The sequence below is a fragment of the Phalacrocorax aristotelis genome, chromosome 8 (genome assembly GCF_949628215.1).
Source record: "Phalacrocorax aristotelis chromosome 8, bGulAri2.1, whole genome shotgun sequence".
Classification (NCBI taxonomy): Eukaryota; Metazoa; Chordata; class Aves; order Suliformes; family Phalacrocoracidae; genus Phalacrocorax; species Phalacrocorax aristotelis.
Window position 1 is genome coordinate 6,633,128 of NC_134283.1, and position 27,227 is coordinate 6,660,354.

The 27,227-nt window shown below is 42.0% G+C and overlaps 1 long non-coding RNA gene across 1 annotated transcript in view; it reads left to right on the forward strand.

Annotated features, from left to right (window-relative positions):
- The window catches only part of LOC142060939 (uncharacterized), a 223,327-nt gene that overhangs the window by 168,831 nt on the left and 27,269 nt on the right, over positions 1–27,227 (forward strand). The window contains exon 4 of the long non-coding RNA XR_012661984.1: positions 719–881. This is a non-coding gene — a long non-coding RNA (uncharacterized LOC142060939). The remainder of the gene's footprint in view (positions 1–718; positions 882–27,227) is intronic.

The following is a 27,227-nucleotide window of genomic DNA, read 5'->3' on the forward strand; positions in this document are numbered from 1 at the left end:
CTCCTTAAAGCTCCACCCTGAACTAAAATAGGTAGCAATGTTGGAAGAAATGAAAGGAAGAAAGCAGGCAGGTGAGGAACTGATTGGAAACCACAGGAATAAAATAAAGACAGGGAAGGAAATATGACAAAACATTTTTAATTCTTCTCGTTGAATGAAACAGTTATGTGGGTGAAAAGAATGCTCATTTAAATACTGAAATTTAAAAAATCCTCTCAGTTTAATGCCCCAACCTACTCCTGCCTATAATTAACAGTACCCAATGGTAGCACTTATTAACCCCAGTAACACTTTGTTTATAAAACTATTTTGTAAAATTGTAGTCTGATTTTTATTGCTGTGCTTTCCTGGATGTCTGGGAGAGGTTATACAGCCATCCATAACCCACTCTGTCCTCAAATCCAGGCATGCTTTAGATTCAGAGCTTTGAAAACCAGCTAAATTTACACCCAGCTTGCTCTGGAAATAAATCTGCTCATTTAGATGAGGTCTCATTTGAAATGGCTTAGCCCAATAATTAATCATTTCATTCTCTTTATATATTTGTGGGTATTTGAAAGAAGTTTGATTAGTTACCAGTGATTACACTTCCCAACACCCTGCAAAGGAAATAATAAAATAAAACCCGTCAGGCTTTTGGAAAGGATTGCTGGGGCTGAATTTGGGCTGAATTTAATAGCAACTTACTAACTGGCAATTATTTGTCTGCCTTTAACAGGAACTCCATAATGAAAGAGGTTATCATCCAGGAGTTATACCAAGTTTGCTTTTAAACCCTGCGATGGGAAGATGCTATTCTATGAACAAAGCCTTCAGGTTCCTCCCCGGGCAGGGATGGCACGAGGAGAGCAGCGGTGCTGTTTCGGATCGCAGGAGCACAGGTACCCACCGACCCACCCTCGCCCCGCCCCGCGGGACACACAGCCTCCTCCTGCTCAATCAGTTGTGCTACTTCAATAAATGCAAGACAACAGACAAGCTTCCCGTTGCCGATCTGTTGTTTGTAAAGGCACTAAATTATTTTAAGGAGTCCCGAGATTCAGGTCTGAAGATGTTTGCCTAATCCCAAGGTTTTTTGCTCGTAAGGAGCTGCAGAGGGGAAAATACCATGTCAGTCTGAGTAGATATTACATATCTAATGCTGCCCATCGCTTCTTATCTGTATTGTGGCCGCGGTGGATGAATGTCAGAGTTCAACATACCCATGCTGTTTAACCTGGTCCTATTATCACAATGACCTTAACTAGCTAGGCAGTTCACAGAGTAGGCACTAAACAGAGCATGAGATGAATTTAATGGATTACTAGGGAGTATGTTATTGCAAGGAAAAGCACCTGTGGAGCAACATATTTACCTCAGTTCCACTGAATGAGCATGTTGAAAGTGAATTGGCTCAGCCTTCTGCTTTATGAAAGGAAGTATTTTGTCATTCTTCATGCTTTCATTAAGAGGATTTAAAGGCAGAGGATGCTGAAATGGTTCTGTGTTGGCACCAAAAAAATCACAGATTAATAGTGAAGCTTGAAAATAGTAAAGCATCTGATTTTTGCTTTTTCATCAACAAGCCTAATAAACCAGGATGAAACTATTAACATACAAATAGACAACCTTCTGATTAAAACAGCAGCAGCCAGCTCAGCCTGAAAAAGACCTCTTCATGCAGAAAGCCATTATGATAGCATATGTTGTCCGATTCACTTCCATTTGCAACAAACTTAGAAAATCAAGATGTAACCAATCATAATTTTGAAGAAAACACTGGTGTTATTTAAAAGCTAAGATGTTCTGGATTTTTATGATCGTGATTGGCATTCTAGAAGCCCCCAAATCTACTGCAGGGGTTTACTCCTTTGAATTTCTACTGTAGACATATCCTATAAATAAGGAAAAGTAAGCCCTCAGGACGAAGTATTGTGGGAAATTTCCCCAGAGGTAATTACCCTATATTATACTACTATAGTATACTTATTTTCCTTTCCTGAATCTCCCCCAAGATGATCTTCTATGGGAAGAATATACTTACTGACTGAACCATCATTTAACAGTCTACCTTCTGATGATGATAATCTAGAGGAAAGAAGTTTTCTGCTTAGCTTAGATACCACTAAGATATTTCAGCTTTTGCATAAAAGAGATTTTGTTTTGTCATGGAATGAATCACTGGCACAGGAAATTTTCTCTCGTGACAAAGCAAACCTGGTTTCCTGTTTACACGGACCGAGCGTTCCTTGCACAAACCATTGCCTGTCGAGAAGCGTCCTCACTCCTCTGAGCGGGGAGGCTTTCCAGTAACGCTGTGCTGCCTAATTCCAGTTTATGCAAGTGGAGTGTAAGTGGCACCAAGCTCTCCTGAATTTCCTCTTGCCCCCATTCAGAAAGGGGGTAAATACATGCCTAAATCCCTCCTCATTCAGGAAGGTGCAGAGGCTCATCCGTAATTCAAAGCATGTGTTTAAGTCTAGCTGATTTCCAAGGCAAACATATGCATATGTTGAGATATATTTTTTCCATGTCTTAAACCTCAGTGCACCCTGCTCCTTCTGGAGGAAGGAGTCAAGATGCATTTTTCCAGGTTGGAGGTAGGAGTGCCTACAGAATTTTCTGAAGGAATCCATTTCATTTCACCTGGGAGAAGCAGTTCTCTTGGATGCTTTAAAAAGAAGTCTTAACATTGTAAGCCCAGAACGTTGACACTTTTTGTGTCTACCCTAATTTTGGTATTGAGGCAAGTATGTATTTAACATTTGAGTTTGTTTCCTTTTCATTTCGTAAGACTTATTTTGAATATTCCTTTCTAGAAGGCATAAAACTGGTAAGTTTTCACTTATTTAAGTGGTCCAGAACCTGATCATCATACATTATGAAAGAATTCAGGATTGGAGCATGGTGGAACATGATCACTGCATCACAGTTAAAAACCTGATTAGACGGCTAAAGTAGCCTCCAAATGTGCAGGCACTCTTTTGCGCTCCAAGACAGTTGCATCAGCTATCAATCAAGTGGACAAATGATGCAGACAGGCAACTGAAGGTTTTCATTTGGGAGTAATATTAATTGTGGGTGTAAAATGAAAGATATAATAAGTGATGAAGGTACCACTCAGTACTTGGATGAAATGCTTTCAAGAGTTAACTCCAAACGGGGAGTTAAAAATGGGACACTTAATAAGCAAGTAAGATTTCAGCTCTGCACTGGTCGTTGTGTGTTCTTGAAATAATATATAGAAGTACCCATTGATTATTTTTCTTCTTGATTTTGGTTTTCAAGCGCTGTATTCTGGCTCACTGTTTGTTAGTCTGGAGCAACTGGGCTGGGAGAGCAGCATTCAGGCTTCAGTTCAATATGCAAGGCAAATAAATTATGCAATTATCTGATACAGAGTCACAGAGTAGCATCATATGGAAACAAATGGTGCCAAATCAAGACCACATGTTTTTAAGAGGATTATGAACTTAAATGATATGCAGCTAAATGTCATCTGTTTGCAAAGAATTGAGGAATTTAAAAAAAATCCTTTTGAAGATTCTAGAGTATATAGTAATTGTAAAAACACTTGCCAGGATTTTTCCGAGGTCAGTGTCAAGAAGTCTGAAATTCAGACAGAAATTACTCTGTTCCTGATAATCCTTTCTGAATGGGATTCCTGATTGCCCTTCACTAGGGTCTGATAATTTCCCCATGGCAGACTGGACATCTGAACCAATGATTTTAAGCAGTGATTGAGCCCACAAATTTTCAGATTTTTAAGTTTTTTATAAATCATGGTAAAATTGACCATTATTTCTTTACAAGGATTTAAAACCTAAAAATCTCAGAGATGCTTTCTTTTCTTTTCTTTTTTTTTTTTTAATAAATAATGCATTTATGGCATTTAATGCCCTATGTTTGCAGTGCCTTGACAAAGGACCTTTATATTTCCCTATCTAGATACTGAACAGAGCTCTTCGCCCCACGTCTGTCACTGAGGTCTACATGCGGTTGCTAAGCCTCCACTATCACATAAAAGGGTGGAGTCGGGGTAGCAGTTTTCTCTGGAAAAGAGACAGATGATCATGCCAAGTCGCAGAGAAGTATTGGCAATAGCTTTCTTGGGGATAGATTGAGACAGCTTTTGACAGGAGCCAACACCCATTTTCAGATTAAAAACGTTCATCCCACCATCTAACTCCTCAGTCTCTTCTCCAGCAGACACTTCTCTGGGAAAACACCCACTGCTGCGTGTCTGAGGCCAGTGGAGATCCTGTAACTTGCTCTGCGGTTCCTAAATCTGCAGTACCCACCCTCCCTGTGCTCATGCTCTATTTTTATTGCATTTTTGCCTGCATAAAACACTATGAACAGCCAAGTGCTTACATTTAAACATAAGAATGTGAGTGAAACAGGTTTCTCCCTGGTTGTTGTCTTGTTTCTAGAGACTTTATAGTGGTATCTTGTCTTGTTCATCCCAGTATCAGTCTGGTCTTCATTTTATATCATCTGGCAGTTTGGGGATTAGAGTGTCCCATTGCAGGCAGCAGGAGTCTAATGGACTCTCCTTGGCTTGATGTGGGAGGGGTGAGAGGGAGCTCATGGTCAGTACGTGCACTGCTGGTTCAGGCAAAATGGACTCTGCATTCACAAATGATGTAATTTTGGCTAAATTCAGGCCAAAAGCAATTGCTATTTTCTTATGTTTTCTTCTCACGTGTATTTTTAGACTAGCTGTAGTTTGGATATTAGCTCACATAAGTCCCATTCTCTGAATGGGTTTGGTTTTGGTGCTGGGATAGGGTCATATAAACCTGTTTATTCAGTTAACTCTGTCAGCTGAATTCAAAGAGATTTGGACAGGTCTGCTGTAGAGATCTGAAACACATAGCCAAGACGAGGCCTTTCCCAAATCGTCTAAAATGTCATTGACAGATGCAACCAAGTAAATAGTTAATTTTAAAACTTTTGAATAGAAGGCACTAAGGATCCTTACAACTAAATCATTAAAATACATTTTAAGAGTGAAAAAGGATGAGAGAGTACTTCCAAATCCACATTTCAAAACAGACGTTACAGGATTGCCAGAAATTTTTGGAAATCAAGGAGATAGCAGTATCTCCCATTTAGATAACTGAGCAGGAAACAAATGCTGTGAGCTTCAGACAGCCCGTGGAGCACGGGGATGGGGATCAGAAGGCAGAGGTAAGGGAAGGGCACTTTGTGGGCTTTATTGTGTCCCAAGATTCTGCATCCTATTATCTACACTAAAAGAACTCACCATGTTGGTTTTCTGCAATAAGCAGGATATTGTTTAGGTCCTTTTCCAGCAAAGTATTATCAAGGGGGTTTTTTTTGTTTTGCTTTTAATTGAGGGCAGCAGCAAAGTTCAGAACACCATATGCAGATGTTACAGGGACACGAAAGTACAAGATAAGGTGCTTCCTACCACAGGAAGGCTATTTTAACAGTTGGTTTTTGAGCTGATATTTACGAAGGAAGGAAAGTCAAAGCCAACAATAGTTAACGTCATCATTATGGTCCACATTTTCAAAGAAACATAATGGAATTAGGACCTCAGTTGCCTCAGCTTTTCAGGAGACTTTAGCACAAGATTAGGCAGCATTTGAAAGACAATGAGCACCAAAATCTAGGGTTTTTTTTCCTAATTTTTATGTAAGGGATCTGTGTTCTGTTCAAGTATGCGGATTGCAGATGGAAAAGTGTGTTAACAAAAGAGAAGGTAGATTTCCAGGCCTCACCATCTTACCTCATTAATGGTTCTCAGCAAAACATGCTGAGCTTTGTGACTTTTTATTTATCATTAAAACAATTTTTGTTATTTGCTGAATGGTTAAAATTTCCTTCCCTGATAATTTGGGGACGTAGCTATTTATCATACGGAATGATAAACAGAAGCAGCGAAAGACTCTTCAAATGGGTTAGTTTGCAGCCCTATAGAGCTATGCTTCATGAGTTTATTTGCATCATCAGTAGAATCTAAACTAATTTAATTCATGGTAGGGAGTGCATGTTAATGACTTCACTGGGTGGTTAAGGTAGTGCACACCTCCCTCCTTACTCAGCGGTTCCGATCTACAAGCAGGTCAATAGATCAAAACCATGTGCTGTCTCGTGGGTGGTGAGGACCCTATGTGCACTGAATTCATGGTGGCCATTTCATTCCCCACAGATACTTTTATATACCAGAAAAACTACCGGTATGTTTGCTACCACATCAAGGAGTCTGAAGATTGAATTAGGTGCAGAAATTAGCTATATCCCTACCCAGGAGAACAAGGTGCTGCTGGCCAGTGGGAGAGGAAGGGAGGGAGCTCTGTTGTCAGCTGAACAGCATTTGTGCTTTCCCAACTTCCTCCCTTGCAGGCTTGTTCTGACTTCAGCAACTCTCTGGCCTTCACAGGCTTGAAAAACCGTATAAAGGAAGCAAAAGAAAAGGTATTTCAAGGAATGGAATTAAGAATTGTAAAGATCTTTGAATAACTAGTGTTTTCAAACTGGGTTAAAGCAGACTTAGAGTAATCTGACATGATGTAATCCTAGTGAAGTTGCAGGAAAGCAGAAATTAAGTATTTATTTGGGGTATTACAGTGTCTAGTATAAGATGTTGTTAAGTACTGTCAGTAACTCATTATATATTTATTTAAAAAAATAAGAACTTAAAAGAAAAAAGAAATTTCAGATTAGAATGCGGTTGCTGTACATGCATTATACATGCTTTTTCTTCTGTTCCACTAATGGATCCTGACTGCCAGAACAGTGAAACGAACCATTGAAATTAGCGGAACTAAGACCCAGATCTATTAAAAATTTTCATTTGCCTGCAGTGTAGAATTTCAGACAGATCCCTGATTTCTGTGAAGCATTTCCAAAGTAACACAGCTATGCTGTAAAATGAGTTTTCTGTCAAAGGGAACAAGTGTGGTGGTAGAAGCCATTGAATCTTCTGCTTCCTAATGGCCAGGCAGCAAAGACAGGAAAAACAAAGGACGAAGCATCTCTAGTGGCATATCATTAATGCTGGCGGCAAGTTGAGGAACTACTGGGGAAAGAAACATTTATAGCAGAAGAGGCTGAGATGAATGAAGCAGTAGTCATCAGCATGGAAATGCCACCTTAATTATGCTGGGTTCTAAAAAGAACTAAATCAAGGCAGTTATATTGTACCAAAAGCTGAAACTAAGAGACACAAGCCACCCATTTCGGCTTCACTACCAAGCAGGAGAATCTGAAGTGTAGTTCCCCGATCTCATCAGAGGTGTATCGCAAATCACTGCTGGAAAATAACACCTCTTACCTTTTAGTCCGTGGTGATCTCCCACTGCTGGAAGAGTCACTAATCCCAAGATTTTCACATTCTGAGCTAAAATCAGAGATGGAATATTATTGCAGTTGGAAACATTCAAGTCATCAGGGTCATCAAGCAAACAAAACATGCAACATAATTTATTGGCTATGCAAGTTATCCTCTTAAGGGGAAAAAATATTGGTGAAAATAACATTAAAATATACTGCAGAATTGTCAGCAATCTGATCTTCAGTACAGAGAGCTTATCAGGAAACCCTTCAGTGTTAGGTTATGCTTCATTTTTAATGCTGCCCAAGCATGCTCTCCTTTTGCCAGAATAATGGAAGCCTGAGCCTTTGCTGGGAATTTCCATACTTCTGTGGCTTTAAGTTATATCCTTCTGTTTTTTTTTTTCTTTTTTGGTAACGAGAATTTTTAGTGCCTGGAAAATATGAGACACTAAAGGAACCCAAAAAAAATGTATATGTAGGAGAGGGTTTGGGTTTCTTCTGAATCCTGGTCAGACTCTGGAAAACAGAACCAAACCTCAGAACCAAAAATTCCTTCATGATTTTTCAACATTTCTGCTAATGCCGAGTTCCAGGATCTGGTTTACATTGGGAAACCTTGATTCCTGGCTCTGAAGGGTTCAATTAGTCAAAATGGTTGGCAGATGGAAAAAATAATTAAGTTCCATCCAGTGTTTTTTACAATAAAAATAGACTCAAGACACAATGGCCTTACCTTGAACTTTGCGGGCCAACGTCACATAATGATAAAGAGGGAGTCAGCTTTTAAAACCTGGATTATCTACCGGCACGCATACAGAGAGCCAAACTGGGTTGCAAGAGGGAGAGGCACCAGAGTCTTGCAGGCTGAGTGTCTGATTATTAATTTAATGATTTTTTTAGCCCAGATTGAAGATGCAAATTCTGGCAATGAGAAATACCTTGACATGGATATTATGAGATTACCAAAACCTCACAATAGTAGTAATAACAATAATCATGTTATCTGAAGAGATGCTGAAATCCATGGAAATTTAAAAATATTATTCTTAGAAATCTTTCTCCTAAATGCTTTGTCTTTCCTGAAAGTGACAGAAAAGCAGATAGATAACACATTTGAGAAAAAAATTGGTATTATTTTATGCTTAAATACAGGCTTAGATGCCTAACTTTAAGAACTTGAGTTTGAAAATACAGTTGTGGAGAAGAAACATCACCTGTGCCCTAATTTGACATCAAAATTATTTTTACTCCGAGTATCCCGTAAGATAGGGGGGGCAAAGAATTCTACCCGACATTACACAACTGATCATTCTGAATAATGACTATATTCACAAAAAAGGAGAGGCATGTAGGGAAAATTTGCATATTGGGAAGTGTGACTTATTACAGAAATGATTTATTACAAAATAATCTCTAGTGAAAATTTCATGGCTGAACCAATGTTTCAGGTAATAAATTACATAATACAGACAAAAAAAGTGGACAAATTCTCCACCATTGTCAATGACAGCACCTGGCAGTACAGAGAACATGGGCTTAGAGATTTATCCAAGTATAGAATGAAATTCCCAGTGGGTGGGAATCACTAGGGCACAGCTAAGGTTCTAGATTGTAATATTAATAAAGTTTTCCAGAAAGTACAAAAGCTCCACATATCCACACTTGTACATCTGTGGTTTTACATCCACTCTTGGCTGTCACTCAGTGTTGGGTGCAACTGGATACTTAACGTCTAAGGAGGTGGAGAAATAAATTGCGTTGCGCTCAGTGCAAGTCTGATCAAGCTCCGAAAGGTGAGGTAAGTCAGCTTCCTATCACTCGTGTCCTTCCTTCTATACCCTAAACCCCTACCAGGTTCGATTGCCATCTCTTTCACCAGCTCTTTCCCTCTCCCGTGTCCCTGCTCTGAGGCTACCCTGCCTCACCAGGGCTCTAGCCCCCATTGCCACCACACATTTCTCCATGGCAGCAGGGCTTTGCTATGTGTTCGGGCAGCGTTGCTGATCCAGGGTGAGGACAGGCATACGCGGGGTGGCTCCCGACATGATATCATGAAGTGTTTTGGCAGCACTCGTGTGGTTGAACCACGTGACTGGTGCCGCAATGCCAGCATTTTAAAGAAGTGATGTTCACATGTTTGCGATTGCTCTGATGGTTTGGACTCCTCTCAGTGTACAGCAGATGGCCCCCACCTTTATCTTCAGGGAGTGTCTCGTGTTTATTCATGGTGGTAGTCCAGAAAAGCCACTGAATCTATCCCAAATCGTATGGTATTTAGAGGGATAAAGATGTTCAGCTAAGCCTGGGAATCATTAGGTGGCTGCCTTGGAGCCAAGGCTGTTTGGACGGGGCTCAGTTTCACAGCTGGCAGAAGGAGGAGAATCTTTTTCTCCTTCAACTGCTGAGACTGTCAGCAGCAAGCTTGTGGAACCACCTCACAGTTCTTGGGGGTTCCTGGGATGGTGGCGTGGATGTCATGTTCAGCGAACTCTGAAGACACCTTTTTGGTGGGTGTGTGTGAGGGGGTGTCTGTAAATTTGGAGCCTGCTCTCTGTTGTTCATGGTTTGGGTCAGAGCACTGGATGTGTCTGACAGTCTCCTTGGGATGATAGTGGTGGATCTTGGCATTTAAAGTGGGAGGCGGCAAGGGTGGGAAGGTCTCAAAAGGCAGAATTTTTCCTTTGAATCATAATATAAATTCACTCTACCTGAACCTCCAAATGAACCTTCAGAGCCCTGATTTCTCTGATCTCTCAAGGGCCAAGCTCCTGGGTTCAGCCTATCCCAAAGCACATGCTTCTGACTTGACACAGCTGTCCTAGAGGCCAGGAAAAATAAATGTATACCGTTGTGTTAAACCCAGTGAGGATTAGCAGAAGGGATGTGCTAATGAATTCCATGTGAATATGCTGTAGCAGACCAGTCCTACGAAGGATAGAAATAATTTAGTAGAAAACCTGCCTGGTTTGCTTTCCACCTCGGACTGATCACTGAGCAGGCTGTTACTCAGAGCAAGGGCTATTTCCTGAGATGCCGCTAGCATCACCAGGGTGGTGTGAGGTGTGGTCCCCTGCCCTGCGAAGGCAGAGCTGGTGCTGCACAGATCAGAGCAGGCAGCACATCTTGATGTCTACTGCGACTCATAAGGTGAAGGCTTTGATGTATGTCCAGGACCTGGCCGCTATGATGCAAGATGCACTGCAAAACCTGCTTTTCAGGGAGCACATCTGTAACCATGGGATCTTTGCAAACAAAATCTTGTCCATCAGGAAGTTTGTATCAGTGATTGATCCTTGGGAGTTCCTGAAGAGGAGTTCCTCGTTCTAGATTTGATGCTAGTATCCTCCGCTTCCTGGGAAGCCCAAGCCTGTCTCATGCTGTTACATAAATAACCAAAGCAAAATCTTTGGGTTTTGCTTCCAGCTCAAAAGCACTTCAGTTCCAGCATCAGTGCTCCTGTAGAAAATGCTAAAACGCCTTTTTGTGTAATGTTTTGTAATTGAATTTAGTTGTAATACCTCCCTTACGAAATATACTGCACTGAAAGCCTCTAGGTTTTCGCTAGCGGAGCAGCTATGCCAGCTGGCTAAGAGAAACTGTTGTGATAATTCTACTTTTCTCACCCACTTCCTTATAACTCACTACCCTCAGATTTACTTCTTTTCGCTAGCCTGGCTCCAGCTCTTCTCTTTGGCAATGCTGCTGGTTGCTCTCCCGTGCCCATGTGCCTGCACACACACACGCAGGCTCAGGCAGATGCTTGTAACCCGACTTCCTGATTCACCCCTCTCCCTTGCTAATTGTAAGAAAAAAAGGGAAGAGTGAAAACAAAAGTGTTATACAGAGGAATGAGGCAAAAATAGAAATCCAAGGATATGGTGGTTGTAAGGGATGCCCAGAAATTTCCTTCTGGAGCCTTGAGTCGCTTCTAATCACGTCTCATACTTTGCTTCACTGCTCTCCTTTCAGCTGTTCAGGCCAGGTTGCTTGGTAGACTTTTACTGCCAAATGCTATTATAACCAAGCTGCTCTGATCTTTAGCCAAATCTTAGGAAAGAAGTGGGTGTGCTGAAGCATTGGTGAGCCAGTGAGGGAACTCTTTACCATGGCTGGAATGGCAAACATGACTGTACAGATGAGAGCCGCTGGGGTAGGGTTACAACGCTACCATGGGGTCTGATTTCAGCTGCTACATGCAGGAAAGAGCAGCCCTGAATTTCTAGAACATACGACCGTTTCACGTACAACCACCCTGATATTAACATACAACGTGGATAACATGAACAACATCTTTTAAGGTGTTGGGTACCTGAGACAACTGTCTGGGCTTTGCTGACGTGTCTCCAGGCTGTGCTGACTAAGTGCGGATCCCCGGTAGGAATAACTGAGACTGCACTGAAACTCATGCCCACGCTGTCCTGGAGAGGAATCATTGGGCAGGAGGAAGGGCTCCCATTGGGCTGTCAGGGCTGTGTCCCCCCTCCTTGGGGGCTTGGGGTGGGCTTCACGGCTGAGCCTGGCCAGCTTTGGGTAAGGGCAGCTGGAAACTTGTGCCTGGAGAGTGAGGAGAGGCAGAGGTGGGAACACAGAGGCTTTGCAAGTTCATCCTGCTACAGCATGTTAAAGAAGGGCTGAAACACCATTCAAACATCCTAATTTCTGCAAGACCTTGCTCTGTTCTAATTATTACAAGAAATGTCTGAGCAAAAGAACAGAGGCACTCCAAACATGCTGTTCACAAATGCAGTGAGCTTGCTGGTTCCCAGATCTTACACTGACTCTGTGCTGTACATCTGTAATAAGAGCGGCTCTATTTGCTTAGCAGATGCACTGGAGTCATGTAAAGTTCAAATTTACCGTACCCATCAAGATGCAAATCCCAAATTTCATTTAGCTTTGTCCTGTTGGTAAGGATGTTACACACAGGTCGGGATTCTGTCTCCCCCCAAGCCCTTTAAAAGTGTTTATTCATTTTGTTTATTTTCATTTCCCAGTTTCCACATGTCGCTCAGTCAGATTTTCTGTTAGTGAGACTGAGAGACGAATAACATATGTTACCCCACAACTGACCTTGAAGGGGAACTGAAGAAACCATCTTCCCTAGGGCTGAGATATAATTCAGACATGAGCTTGCTCCATAGAGGTCCTTTTCTGAAAAGACACTGCCAACTGCCTTGCAAGCCCTGGAAACATTTCTTCCTGCATCGATAGCAAAGCATGAGGTATGTACCAGGGGGATGGTGAGGATTTAGCCTTCTGTGCCATCCCTCCCTCAGCTCTCATAAGCAAAGCAAACAAATTCTTTGTGTGTTAGAAGAATCAGATAATTCAGCCAACTCAAGTCGTTTCCTTGCAGTCCTGGCTTTTCACCTGGGGGAGTAGGTTTGCTGATCCTACCCAGGTTAAAATGACTGAAAATCGATGTGGTTTGACAGCTGCAGGGAAAAAAGTAAATAAATGGATGTACAAACTGTTGAGCAACAAAGGCTTTTCAAGCGGATACAAAATGAGGCACAAAAAGAAACTGTTGTCTATGATCTTCCTATGGGCTCTTGATTCATGGTGGTCTTGCTACTCCCAGCCCCATCTGACGGGGTTGGTCTGCCTCTCCCACACTGCCTTCCGCTTTCTCACACACCCTGCTCAGGAAAAAAGAGACACAGGCAGGCCATACCCCTCTCCCCTTCCCGGCGTGGCCAAGCCAGCCATGCCAAACAGGGAATGGGTACGCCTGCGTTGCCTTAGCCTGGTGTTGTAGTCCGATTTGGTGATACCCTCTGCTCCGCTGCTGAGCTCAGTTTGCCTTTGAAGCAACAAAATATGGAAGCCCTCATCCATGGAGCCCAGCTCCTGAGGATATCTGTAGGGACGTGCTGTGGGCGCTGTGAAATGGAGATGGTGCAGAACTGGACAGCCTCTCCAGCTAGCAGCCAGTTAGTCCAGTCTCTGGACTAACCAAGGCGGCTGCTTAGACCCACTTGTGTTTTTCACTTAGACCAGTGGTCCAGAACAAGGTCTGGAGAAGCAAGTCTAGGTTTAACTTGGAGTTAGCTTGTCACACAGTTCCCACAGGCCAGCTGGATGCTCAGAAGTTGCCGAATTTAGAGCTCTCCGTGCTGGAGGCTCTGCCTCTGCCTGCCATCCCCCATAGACATCAACTTTCCTAGTCCTGCCACCCTGCATGGACCCCAGGAGCTCTTATATCTTCTCCCCTTTCTTCCTAGGATCTCCAGGCTGCGGTCACTCTTCACCCATGGTTCACTTCTTTACTTGGGAAACAGGATCGTTCTGTTTCCTACAATAATTCATAACTGAATTATGTCTTTGCCCCAGGAGTTGGGCAGTTTGGGAAGGGGCAGGCTGTGTGAGCAGGTATCATAGCCTTCCTTGTTAGCTTGGTGTCACCCTCCTGTGAAACGTCAGATCAACACTGAATTACAGCACAGATAGGAGATAAATGTTACGTTCAGCATGACTTGCCAGTTCTGGCACACAGGAACACTGAACACGTTCCCAGACAAAAGCCCAAAGTCATGCAAATTTCAATCAAAAAAACCTGCCTCCCCAGTTATCACTTAGTAACAACTTCATATAATTTTTCCCCGTGTAATTAAAATGTCTTTCCTGAGCCAAAAATGAAATTTTCTTTACAGCAGGCAAGTCTTACGTAAAATGTTTTCTTGTTAGTTTCTGTCAGTTGAATGTAATTTTTTCAGCTGTATTTGAGAAATCCATTTTGGGAGGCAGCACATTTCTTATCCTAGTACTTTAGGTTAGTGGGGAAGGAGAAAAGTAAACTGTGTACTTAGTTTCAGCTGGGCCCGGTATCAGCTGAGGTGCTAGATTCAGTGGATGTTTCCACAGGTTTATGGATACCACCTACAGCTGGCAAAGTATCACTAATGAAGCTTTTAGAAATGTTGTTAATGCTCATGGCAGCCCAGTACTACCTCCTGTTATGACATCTGTTTTAAGGAGAGGTGAGCAGGGTCACATACACATTTTCTTCATATTTTTGTACTGTGGCTGCTGATTTTGGCTGCTTTCACTTTTTTCAGCTCACCCATGACTCTTGCTCTCCAGCGATGCTCAGCAGCTCCTGAGAGACCTGGAGCTTTTGACGGCGTTCACCTTCTGCCAGTCTGGTGTTTAGAAATCCTCCCCTTGTTCCTTTCCCCCTTCACCCCCTCCCCAAGTAGCTGTATTTCAGTTTAGTAGCCACTCTTGGAAATGTGGGTTCCTGTGATCTCTCGGATGTGCCAGTGGGCTCGCTGCCATTACAGGTCAGGATTTCTGTCACCACCCCAAAAAAAGGCCTTATTGGCAAAGGAACAAAGTTCAGAAAATAACGTTTTGAACCTGTCAAGTCTGATTTAGGGAAGGCTTCCATGATCCAGAAAAGCAACAAGCAATAATTGCTTTCTGCTCCACCCTAATTTTAATTATAAAAAATGCTAGTATAGTGTTCCAGTTGACTTCCCTGTAAAGGAAATAAGTAGAGTTGGAGTAAATCTTCCAAATAAACATATTTCTCAGACACAAACATGGTAAATCTTTTCTTTTGAGAAAGATATAAAGAATGGTTAACTTAAAATATGCATATAATAACATATTACCCACAGCTTCTCATGTTTAAAAAGATTCCATATGCTGGGAAAACCCATAAAATAAAACCTAAGAAATGCTGCATCCTCTTTCTATTAATTTGAAACAGTCACTTAATGGGAAAAAGGAAAAGAAAGAAAAAAAAAAAAAGAAAACTGGTATAACAGAATTATTTTATTTTTTTCTTAGAAAATCCCAAACAAATCAGTAACTCCAACATTCCGATCTCTTCATCCTGTTTTTAGTGGTATATTAATATGTAAACTCAATACTTGTGTTGAAAAATAGCTTTGGGTAAGGAAAAATGGTAGCAAATTCCAGGGTGGCCTTGCTAGCATTTGTGATTGAAAAAACTTGGAAAAATGTTGTTGTTTTAGGATGATGAGAAGTGCTGCCATCTTTTGTGGTTTACCCAGGATTGTCCCAAGTTTGACTGTTGTCTCTGGTTTGGTTTAAAACCTAAAAAGGGGCCAGTAACCGTAGCTCCCTCTCTCCCCCCTAAATCCTCCGTTCTTGCCCCATATTTAAATGAGTAAGTCACTTTAAAATAGTCTCACTGAAGAAGCTTTCTGCTAAAGTACCACAGATAAACCAGTCTGCTTTTCTTATTTTATTTTTAAGAGGACTTTATATCTCCAAAAAGGCCTGTTCCATATGGTTGTAGGCTGCATAGCTGGGATGGTGTAAGCTGATGAACAAGACTGGGACTCAGTGGACTTGGGCCCTGGCCTGGTTTTGCTCTTGACTTGGTTTATGAATTGCAGCAAATCACTGTATTTCGCTTGACTTTGTTTGTGATTCCCCCTATTTTGCCTGACATTTTCACATGGAGAACACTTGATGTGCAGATGCTGGTCGCTCCCTGGCAGGACCACCCAAAACTGTTCCTCCAAGGAACGGAGCAGAGTCCAAGACTTTCAAGACCATAATGTGGAGATTATGACTGTCCTGTTTTGTGCCAGAGCCCTCCCTCAGAGACCTGTTTTCAACCATCCACCTTCAGTTTTGGGTATTTCCAGTTTGGGTATTTCCAGTTCTCACCCATCACTGTCCTGTGAACCTCGTGTTCTTTGGGCTTTTGGCTTCACAAGGGGTCCAGGCTCCCACCCAGCTGCAAATTCAATACTCCTTGTGCCCCCGAGAGGCCAAGAGCATGGGCAGAGCTGGGGACATGGCTGGGCCAAGCAACCTCGAGCCTGCCCTGGGAGAAGCAGCATGCATGCACACCCTGTGCTTAGCACCTGTAATTAAACAAGGGGCGTTTGACCAGTCCGACGGCAGCCAAGCAGGTCCGTTCCCAATCTGGGTACCCCAATTCCCCCTCTGTGCCCCCCTGATGGGGCTCACCTCCAGCCGCAGTGGGCTGCTGCTGCGAGGGAGGGGGTTAAAGCGGGCTGGGCCGAGGCTCCCAGCTGCGTGCACTGGCTGCCTGCACTGTGTGGGGAGCTGGGCTGGGCCAGCTGTGCCGAATTAAGTAATTCCCCCCAGTCAGCTAGAAAAGGGCTGTGTCTCTAGCACTGGGATTAGCACTGGGGGGAGTTAGGTTTTTATGGTAGGAATGGAGGTGGAAAAAACCCCAGCGTTTGACTGATTCCTTACTTGCACCGTGTCTAGGGAGGGTTTGGGCTGTGCGAAAGCTGTCCTGAGAGGAGCTCTCTTGGCAGCGGGGTTAAGAGAAGCCTGACTCGCTGACTTCTTCATTTAGCGTCTAGGCTGGGGAGATGCTCGTTTAGCCCAAAAGCTTGGGTGAGGCGGTCAGCTGGAGTTCAAGATCCAGGGACTTAATGTCCCATGACTGAGTGTAGCTTGTTTGACCTGTAGTGCAGATCTTGAGAATAAGGAGCAGAAGTATTTTTATGGTATGTGCTGAGCCTGCTCTCCTGACTCAAACACCTCCTGGAAAATGAATAATTGAACATACATGTGACTATGTGTAGCCCCTTCTTCAAACACAACCTGAAATGGGGCAGAATCTCTTCCAACTTCATAGGCTTTTTCTCCTGCTAACTCCATAGGACTGGCTATAAAATCTGTAGGGACAAGGCTTTATAGCAGGGAGCAGTCTTTTCAGTCCACACTTCTGAGTAGTTGCCTTCAATTCCTAATTTTATTAAGCTAAGCAGAGTGGTGAATTTCTGCCTTCTAGCTGAGCTGGAGTAGAAGGAAAAAACAAATCAATTCTGAGTTTTTTATTTGCCAAGCCACACTGCTCCCTGCTAAAATCAAGAGATGTTACTATTGGCACAGCAGGTTTAAACTCACTACTGTGTTTTGCATATTTTAATAAAGGAAGAATCTGATTGAATGAGGTTGTCTATTAGTTGCATTAGATCAGCAGTTCCTTCCTTGTCGTGATGCAACAGATTGTTTGCCGAATAACACAGTAAGAATAGACTCGGCGTGCAAAGCCCTGTAAACTGTCTGAAGAAAAAGCTGTGTCCTTTTTTTCCCCAGTTGCTTCCAAGCCAGTAGCTGCTTTCAGTATTCCTGTATCCAGCATGAGCCCAATGCTGTGCCTAACATGCATCTAATGTTTGTCAAGAGCTGTAACAGTTTGTTAGGAGAAAGGGACGTCAAGGAAAGCAGAGCACAAACAATATAGGGGAGTTGGTCATGTGAGGAACCCCCTGGGCTGCATTTTGGGGCAGTTTGGTTCAGTCCCTGGCTCTGCTACATCCTTCTCATGTGATCTTGGGAAAGTCTCTTAATCTGCTGTCTCAGTTCCAGGTGTGCAATAAGAGGCACCATCTTGTCTCTGATATGTAGTATGCATTGAGTAAATGCCTGTTGTATGTATTAAGGGTATGTACGTAGTATGTACTAAGGTAGTAAAGCAAGAACAAATTCTGTAAAGACTTCTGTGATGCCCAGGACACAGGGTCCTGATTTTGCAGCGCATCAGTTGCAATGCGAAACCCAAATGAATTCTGTCCTTCTAATTCTTGACAGTGTTTGTTATCTGAATGCTAAGTTTGGGTAGATGCTTATTTTTAGCTTGTATATTAGTGTGCAAGGGAATGAAAGGGGAGGATCTTCCACACCAAGTATTTCGTTTTCCATATAAATACCTGTCGCATAATATTACGGACAAGTAAAGGGTTCTTACTGCTCAGAAGGTGTTATGGTAATCCTTCATGGAGTCTTTTTAATGAATAAACCAGGGATGCTTCATAAGTCGTTTATTAAGGGTTAATGATGTATCTTCTCTCTTTGGCATCATTCCCAGCCTAAATCAAGCCTGCTTCATCTCATATGGATATGAAAGACAAACTGTACAGATTGAAAACATCTGTATACTGAGTGAATGAACCACATGGCAGCAGTGTCATGCAGAGATTTACTTAAAACTGTCCCCTTTTGTTTGACTTTAGAGGAACAGCACAAATAAATACAGTAGGTTCTGTTTAAACAAAGAGGACTCTGATCAATAGAGGTTTGTATAGCTTACGACCTTCAACTATAAACAAAAAATTGGGGTAAACCCCACATGTCTCAAGTCAATTGCCATCTTATTTACTTTATTACACCACTAATGTTCTAATCTGTCTTGCATATAAAATGCTTTTCACAAGCCGTCTTGCTTTGCTTCTCCATTTTTGCCAGAAATAAAAGGGAAGGTTGCGTTTGTTATTCAGAGCAACCTGCGACTGTGGGTATGAGTGTGCCATGAATTTTGAGTATCAGTGTAAGCAGAGAACTCAGACAAAGCAGTTCAGGCAAATTTCAAATTCCAGTAAATTTTGGTTGAGGTCTCCAATAGCTTTCTGTCCTTTTTGAAGGGGTTCAAGTGTCCACAAAAAAAGGTCAAAATGGTTTGTGGCTCATCATAACCAGACCTTCTGCACAAGGGACAGGACAGAGGCAGTGCTAGACAGAAAGTGGTCACTCTGTCCCGGCTGGAGGACGGAGTTATCCCTTCTGCACTGACACTTGAAAATGTTTGCAAATATCTGCTGGGGACTGACCCTAACTGTGAGTCTTTGTTATTATTATTTTTGTTACTGTCTCCCAGCAAGATTAAGTAATTCCAAATACTGAGGGGATGACACTCCCGCATGTGTTCTGCCCTCATATCTCCAAACAGCTAACTTAAATTGTAATTACTTTTTTTTCTGGCACATTTTCTCATTTTCCAGAGGGGAAAGACTATTACTGTATCTTGTTTCTGTCTATCTTATCTTCCCTGGCTAACTTTTAATCTGTTTGGTCAATTTTAAGAGAAGACAAAAAAGGGGATGCCACGGGGAAAATGTACCTATACAGGTTTATGGAAAGAGACATCAAGGTAGAGGAGAAAGGCCCCAGTCACGCCTTCCCCCATGGGTAAAACTACAGCAGGAGGCCTCACAAGCCATCAGAGAAGCCAGTCAAGACACACAAAGCCGTGAGAAGCCAGGTTTATTAGCCCTGCTACTCAATTATTCAGATGTTTTTCTTTGCTGGGGGTATTCCCGTTCCCATTGACTCCAACATTTTCAACTTCAGCGTTATCTGCTCTGATCTAGGAAATGCTTCATGTCTGCTTCAAGTGCATTTTCTTGTGGAATTCAAATACTTTGGTGGGTAACGGAAGAGTAAGTCCCACTGGGCATGTGTTTCCCCAGAGCTTCAAGAGATCTGGAGAGATATTTCTGGAGCTTGGTTGGGTTTGAATTTATGGTTTGTTTTTTTTTTTTTGAATAAAAAGAAAAGAGCACTCAGGCTGCTTGCCTATCTGTGTTCTCGTTCCACTAGCCAGGTGACTTTTCATCCATGAAGCAGCATCTCAGCTACATACCTCACTGGAAGAAAATCTTACAGACGTTTAGGTTTTGCAACTGAACAGTTGTGCGCTTGTCTTGCTTCCAGCATTTCTTCACGGTCCCCATTTAGGCCCAGAAACTAGAGCTGCAAGTTCTAGTCTCAGCAGTAATGTCTCCCCCGTCATTAAATAATTGAGTTAGTCCTGCAATCTCCAGCCCAGCAGTCGGAGACGCTACCTCATAGCTGGTGGGTCGCTGGCAGCAGGTTTGACAAAACCCTTTGGGGATGGCTAGTGGAGGCTCTTTCCTGGCAGGTCCCAGCTTGGTTTGCTAGGTCAGTGGGGAGACAGACGGGGCTAACCACGCCGTGCCCATGCCAAGCCACGCTGGCCAAGATTGGTTACATTTTGGCTGTACCTTCCAGCACAGCATTTGAAATACTGAAGAAGAGGCTGTGATCCTTTGCTGAATAAAGGAAGGAAATTTAGGTATTGGAGTCCTCGGGAGATGCTGTTTTGCTGCCCTCTAGGCAAAGATTAAAGCTTAAAATGTGGAAACTACAGAAAATGCTGTCCTGAGCACACCAAAGCAAGGCAAAAGGTTGGGAAGGTTGAAAGACTTTTTGTGGGACTTCATTAAGGTGCGAGTATAAAATCCTCTAAAAAGATCCCTGGGCTCAGATAAGGCAGATTCAGTGGTGTACAACAAAGAATTATCAGTAAAGGCATCATAATTACAAAGTACTTCTATATTAAAATGATGTCATGTAATAGGTTGAAGAACAAGAAATAAATAAGCTGTGCAGATCTCCTTTATCTAAATAATTGTTTTCTTACGTGTTAGGCTTCAAACTTCTCATCTAATTCCTGGCCTTTAATGGTAAAAAGTATTAAATAAAGACTAAGAAACTACTTTAACATTTCAGTAGTATCTTCCTCTTGAGGATCCCAAAGTGCATCACCAATGCAAATCGGAGGGAACCATGTAAATAGAGAACAGGATGTAGAGCGAAGGCTTAATAGGGAGTGTGTCATCACAGGGCTCCATGGCAAATATATAACCTAATTTTAAACTGTATGAACTATTGTATGGAGGATCAGATATTTAAAAATAAAATATATAATTGTATTTCTTTGAATGTTGAATATTTTCTTGTGGGTCTTTTTCTGATATCTGTTCTCTGAGGATAAATCCTCATTTCTCCCATGTGAGGAATTATGCTGAGATTTGCCCATGGAAAACTACATTCTACGAGCAAGAATCACAAAGGACCTTTACTTTTAGACTTTCCTTTAAGAGGTCCGCAACACAATGAGCAAAATGGAATGAAGTGTATTAACCTTTGGAGGATGAAAGGTAATCAGGATTGAACCGATGCTCCCCGTGGTTAGACCACAAGCTCTTATGAAAGCTTTATGATCAGACTGTGTGTGTATCTCAACAGTTCCTCGGAAGATACTTTCATAGGTCATATGTTATTGGGAAAAAAAAACACAACCCAGATAAAAATAGCAGTTGGTCCAGAAGTGCTTAAGTCTCATCTCCTAAACCAAAACAGATACAATGACCCTACAAACAATTGGCTCTTGACTGTTACCACACACGGCAGAAAATGTTAAGGAGGTGGAAAATGAGCTCAAGTTCCTATTATTTGTGAATCAACACATTATTGTTTTGTGAATGTTTGCTTCTCTTTTGTCTTTGTAGGCAAAAGATCACATTTCCTTCTCAGTTTATCAGGATAAGAGAACATTTTGGAGATAATTTGGAGAATACCACCAGGCAATAATCTTTTCAACAGGGCTTCAGTGGTTTCTCTGCCAGTCTAGGGCACCGAGATGGCTTTCCTGCGAGTGGCAGGAGAGCTGTGAGCTGCATGACCTTCCTCTGCTCACTCGGGGGGGCATGTCTCCATGCTGTTGTTGGATCTTTTTATCTGCTTATGCCACTGGTGACCACGACCCTCTTCTTTCTCATCCGGGCTTGAGACTGACCTGTTTGACTCCTGAGCTGCATTAGATCTTGTTTGACTCATTGTATGTCTTTGGCTGCCAGGACTGGGAATCCTTTTCATTCAGCCCTGCTTACCTTAGGCGACTGCCAGTGAGCAGCTGTCTTTTCTCTTGTAGTGTTATCTACCCACAAGAGCCATCTACATCAATTTCAGTATTTGCAGGTTTTTCAGAGCTTTCAGTTTGTGCGTAACCTTGAAATGTGCTTCTCATTCCCTGCAGATTGCTGAAAACAGGACATCAGAAGGTGCTCTCTGTAGGTATCTGCTATATTATGAGTGGAATCAAATGTACTTACATTTAATTTTTCCTGTGGTTTGGTCACTTTGTTGCGGTGGGCACTGTGGATAGACGAGAGTGGTCTGGAGAACCAGAAGTGCATTTCCAGAGCAGGAACAGATTAGGAATATGCTCTGTTCTTCACTGAACAGAAGATAGATTTTTGATGAATGCACATTTGTAAAAGAATCTGTATAGCAAGAATGACATTAATCTGCTCTTTTGTATGTCTGGGAGGATGTAGATGGCTCGAGCGGAGAGAGTGCAGGCTGAGACGTACAGGTTATGAGATGGTGGAATGAAATAGTATTTCTCCAGAGGCTCCTTCCAGTCTAATTTTTCCTAGAAACTGGGGTTTGAAGGTATTAGTTAATTCCCAACTGAAGAATGAAAATAAACTTGGAAAGAAAAGCATGCAGGGAGAGCTGCTGGAAAGCAGGAGAGTAAATAGTCACCCATTCTTCTCACAGCTCCATAGTATCCATTCAAAAAATGTCTCCTCAAGCAACAAACTCTCTGTGTTTTAATAGATGTGCTACCAGCAAACAAGCACTCCTTCTGAGCCAAAACACACTGCCAGAGCCGCAGTTTATTATCAGGAGCGTCTCTGTACAGACACACGGAGAACATGGGCCATTTCCTTGGGGCACAAGCATTGGGATTGTACCCTTGGAGGCTGAATTCACTCCACCTGCAGAGGTGACACTCCCCAAACACACAGGAACAGCTCTTTGGCTTCCTGAGATACCTTTAGACTTTCCCTCAAAGCCTTGCCATGCTGCGGTCTACATCAGCATTTAGGGTATTTCCATTAGCACCAGATATAAGGTGTGCAAGAACTTTCTCCTTCCTCCTTACACCAGACTCTCAGGGGCTGATTTCATTTCTAATGATCCCAGAGTGATTAGACTGCGAATCCTGGGAAGGCTGAGTTTAAAAAAAAGAAAACAAAAAGCAAACCAAAACACAAAACCTGAAATGAACAAAAAACTGCAGCACAGAAAATGAAAGAAAATTGGGTATCTCTCAGGAGCAATGGACTCCTTGCTGCTAGCAGGTAAAGGCAATGGCACACATTTCTTGCTTTGGCTCCTCTAGTTGATTTAAAAATTCAGCAAGGGGTTATTGCAGTGATGAGACAGTTCACTCCAAATTCCCTTTACCCTGACACAGAACTGTTTACCTGTTTGAAAGAGAAGGGCTCATCAATACTGAAAAGGTTTCATATAGCTGGTCTCAGGATCTCTTTCCCCTCAACTGCTGGAACACGAAACCTTCCAGCTGCCTCTCACCACACTTTGCTCAGAGAAGAGAAAATATTCCAAATGAATGTTTCTAAATCCCTCATTCGACATACTGAGGGCCAGAGCCTGAAGTAAGACTCCTGATAAATATGGGGATCCAAATCTGGCCCTCTGAGAGCTATCATCTATTACACTCTAGTGAAGGAGCGAGCTGATGTTAAGATCTGACTGCTCATTGCAAAGCTTATTTTGTTACATCAGCAGGCCACAAGGTTCAATAAACTATGTGGCCTTTATCTGTTCCATATGTACTGGCTGCCTCCTGTAGTTCCTATGTATTTACACTGTATATGAGCTTTAAGGGAATCTGATGCCTTTAGACAGTAGAAATGCAGATAACTCTTCAGTTTGTAAAACCCTGTTTAAATTTGATTCTGCATCAAAAAATAATGCCAGTAATTGCAATTTTTGTTTTCAAGATACAGGCTTCCAGAAGAGCTTGTGACTCAAGGGGTTTTATAGGCATTGAAATTTGATGGATTAATTGTTAATAAAAGTTAGATTGGGTAAGTGGATGCAAACATCATACTGAGTTTAGTGTTTACATTGGCTCCCAAACATTTAAAAAGGGCAGTTTTGGACAGAATGCCTGACAGAATTTTTTAGTTTTGCGCCTAGAAAGTTATTTAACTGGAGAACAATCCACACCGGCAAAACCAAAGTTCTCTTCTGGTTTGGGTTTGGGTTTGTTTTTTTTCCATCATGTTCTCACTATCTCCTGTCAGGATCTGACTGTACAATAGTGACCTCTGATGTAAAGGAATCAGGAGTGCCACTTGCAAACCCTACCATACAGCCTTACTGAGCAATTATAAGCCTATTCATCATCAGCCAAACAGCTTAGGAAGGAAGGGACGTGTGCATGTGCACACACGCGCACGCACACTTGCGTACACATACACACACGGACAACTGAAAAACTGGAGATAAAATTGAAGAGCACAACACTGAAGGGTCTGGAGCTGTTAATTTTTATAGCTGATACAGACACTAATATTTTATGGGGTTTGGAACTATCAGTATTAAAAAAGTAATATCTAGCCTTACCCTTTTTGTTTTAATACAAAGATAAAACTATCACTTGGCTAGAGCAGCATTATGGTTAATAGACCTCCTCTTTATGGACAGACCTATCTTCCTGTTTCCTTTCGTCAATATTTATAGAAGTAGAAGGATATTTGTGCCTAATCCTATCTAAAATCCATGGGTTGGTTTCTTTAAAGAAGCACTTCCCCTGCTCACTTATATCTCAAGGCATATTTCAGTTAAATAGCAGAGTTGGGTTGATCCTAGTCAGCTTTTATACGCTGTAGTTTGTGAAATGGCTCCCTTTAAATGCAAACTCTGAAGTGACACTGGGAAATTGGATAAGAGACTTTCCACTGCAGAATTTACATGATGATGAACATCTGAACTCTTCAAAAGTGCTGTCCTCTTCCCCTAGGGACATGCAAGGGGCGTCTCATTTGAGTGCTCTCCATTGTTATTTCCAAAGGTTACAGCTAGCCCGGAGGAATAACTGGTGGGCCGGTTGGGCACCTTTGCAGAGGCTACAAGCTAGTCCTTGAGGTCAAGGGAATGAATTGTAGCAGGATGGAACAGAAACTGGGGAGAATCCTGGCCCCAGGTCGTGTGGGATGTCTACGTCCATGACCGTTTAGAAAAAATAATAAATATTACACCTTAGGAATAATAACAGAAATGTTTATTTCCAGCTTAATAGAAGGTGCCAAAGACATAATACTTTAAAGAAACGGGGTGTGTGAAGAAATGCAATGTGATATTGGGTGCAGCTTTAAGAAATATGTTAATATAATAAGAGTCTCTCAGTAAGATGCAGTTTTATTTTATGTGTGGAGCAAGGGCAATCTCAGAGGCAGGATGTTGAACTTGTATGCAGGTGATCCACCTTCTGCTGTCATGCAACCACAGACTTCCTCTGCGACTTTATTTACCCTTTACGATGGTTTGACAGCCTTCAAAAATATGAAAAACTTTTTTGTGCTATATGACAAGATACAACAATTTGCAAAGTTTTCAAGTATTCAAGTGATGAAGGTCATGCAAACATACGGATAGATCGGATTCCTGGAAAATGTAAGTAGTTATGAGTTTGTGGCAATACACCGGTCATTATCTCAAACTCTTCATGAGCAGGAGGACACAATACAACCTACATGCTCAACTGTCCTCGTGTGAGCTTATTCTTTATGTTTCCTTACAGGATTTTATCAAAACTGCTAAAAGCCTGAGAAAAAAATTATTATGAAACAATTATGCCTTTTAAAACCTTCAGTAGAGCAATCCCTGTTTTCCAGCTTCTGGAAAGGAAAGCTGGAGTTTTCCAGAGTCATTGCACTCCCAATGTAAACATTTTGGAAAAACACATATGTTTAGGAAGCATTTTGATGATATGTAAGGTTGAGTGGATTCTTCAATATATTGAAAGAAAGATGTGTATGCTTTGCAATCTGAGTCCTGGCTGGGCATCAAGCTTCCCATAAGGCGTTCTGTCCTAGCGTCAGCCAAGAGACCTGATACCAATAATGCTCCAAGAATTCAAGGTGTTCGTTAATATTCAGCTATAATGAATGCAGCATGTGTTTTTGAATAAACTACATGCTTGAATGAGGACCTCTCATTCAAGAAGGTGAGGTGCATAGTATAGTGATTAGACTTGGCAAAAAGCAGTTGTTTCGCAGAGATGACACCAGCCAGCTAATTGTCATTGCTAGCACCACGGCTCCTCCAGCGTCACTCACAGAAGCAAGAGGCTGAGCTGCTTGGTTGTCCCGAACCGTGCCACGCTGGTAAATCCCAAGGGAAAGCCGTGACTGAGAAGTCCCCACAGGTTGGCACAGATCTGCTTTGCATTAGAGCACAGTTGTTCCAAGCTTGATATATGTTCATCTGAATGCTCAGCCTTTTTCACTCTGGTTGATTTGTTAGAATTTTACTCGCTTCCAGTAAACTGAAAATGGCTCTGCTTTCTAGAAACCATTTGTTTGAGCTTCAAAGGAGAATCAGTTTCAGTTACACCAGATCAGCCCAGTAACCCCCACTAGCAATGCAAAACTTTGCATTTATTATGAAAGAAGGGGAAAAAAAATAGAACCTAAGCATTTATCTTTGGGAGACCTAAAATTCCACCAACCTCAAAAGAGGTCTTCAGTCTTCAAAGCAAGCAGGATCCATCCCCCAGTAACCACTTACGTCCAGCCTGTCATGCATGTTTCCAGTGGTGAACATGCAAGGCAGGCGTTTTCATCCTGATATGTGCAGATTTTGGGCCAAAACATTTTCTCAGTTGCATAATGGGGTATTAGGGTGGAGGCCCTCATTTCCATACTGTTCAGATGATCTTCTTTACACCGGGAAGTGAGATGTTCTAATACCCTTATCTTACCTTACATAACTCCAGATGTTAATCATCAAAAAAAAAAAAAAAAAAAAGATCCAGCCCTTTTTAATAGTAGGGAATGAAATGATAAGGCTTGGCTTAATTTTTCAGTTTTCTCTTGATAAACCTTAACTTTGAGATGCTGCAGGTGGTACATTCAGTAGACTTCTCAGTAACCTTCAGATGTAATTACATGAGCCTAAGCATATATATTTGTCTTTTCTCGTTATAAAACATTTTTGCAAAAAGTTTAGAGTGGAAATTCTTAAAGAATTAATTGGAAGAAAGTATTTGGTACTCTTTTCAGGGGGAAGAAGGTAATATTTTTAAGAAATAGCATTCTGGAAGAGTAATCAAAATACATTTGTAGCATTTAGCAATAGTTTAATGAGTTTTCAGCATTTCCATTTCCAGTTAACCAACTTCATCAGCCACCAATACTCTTAAAAAGTAATTCGAAGTGTTTATTTGCTTTGGTACTATTCCTCATTAAGAGTAGAGCAAATGCTTCTGAAACCAGAGGGGGTTTTCAAAGTTAAACCATTTTTTGTAAAGTATGACTGCATATCTTTATAAAGTTGCTTATGGTTCCACTTTC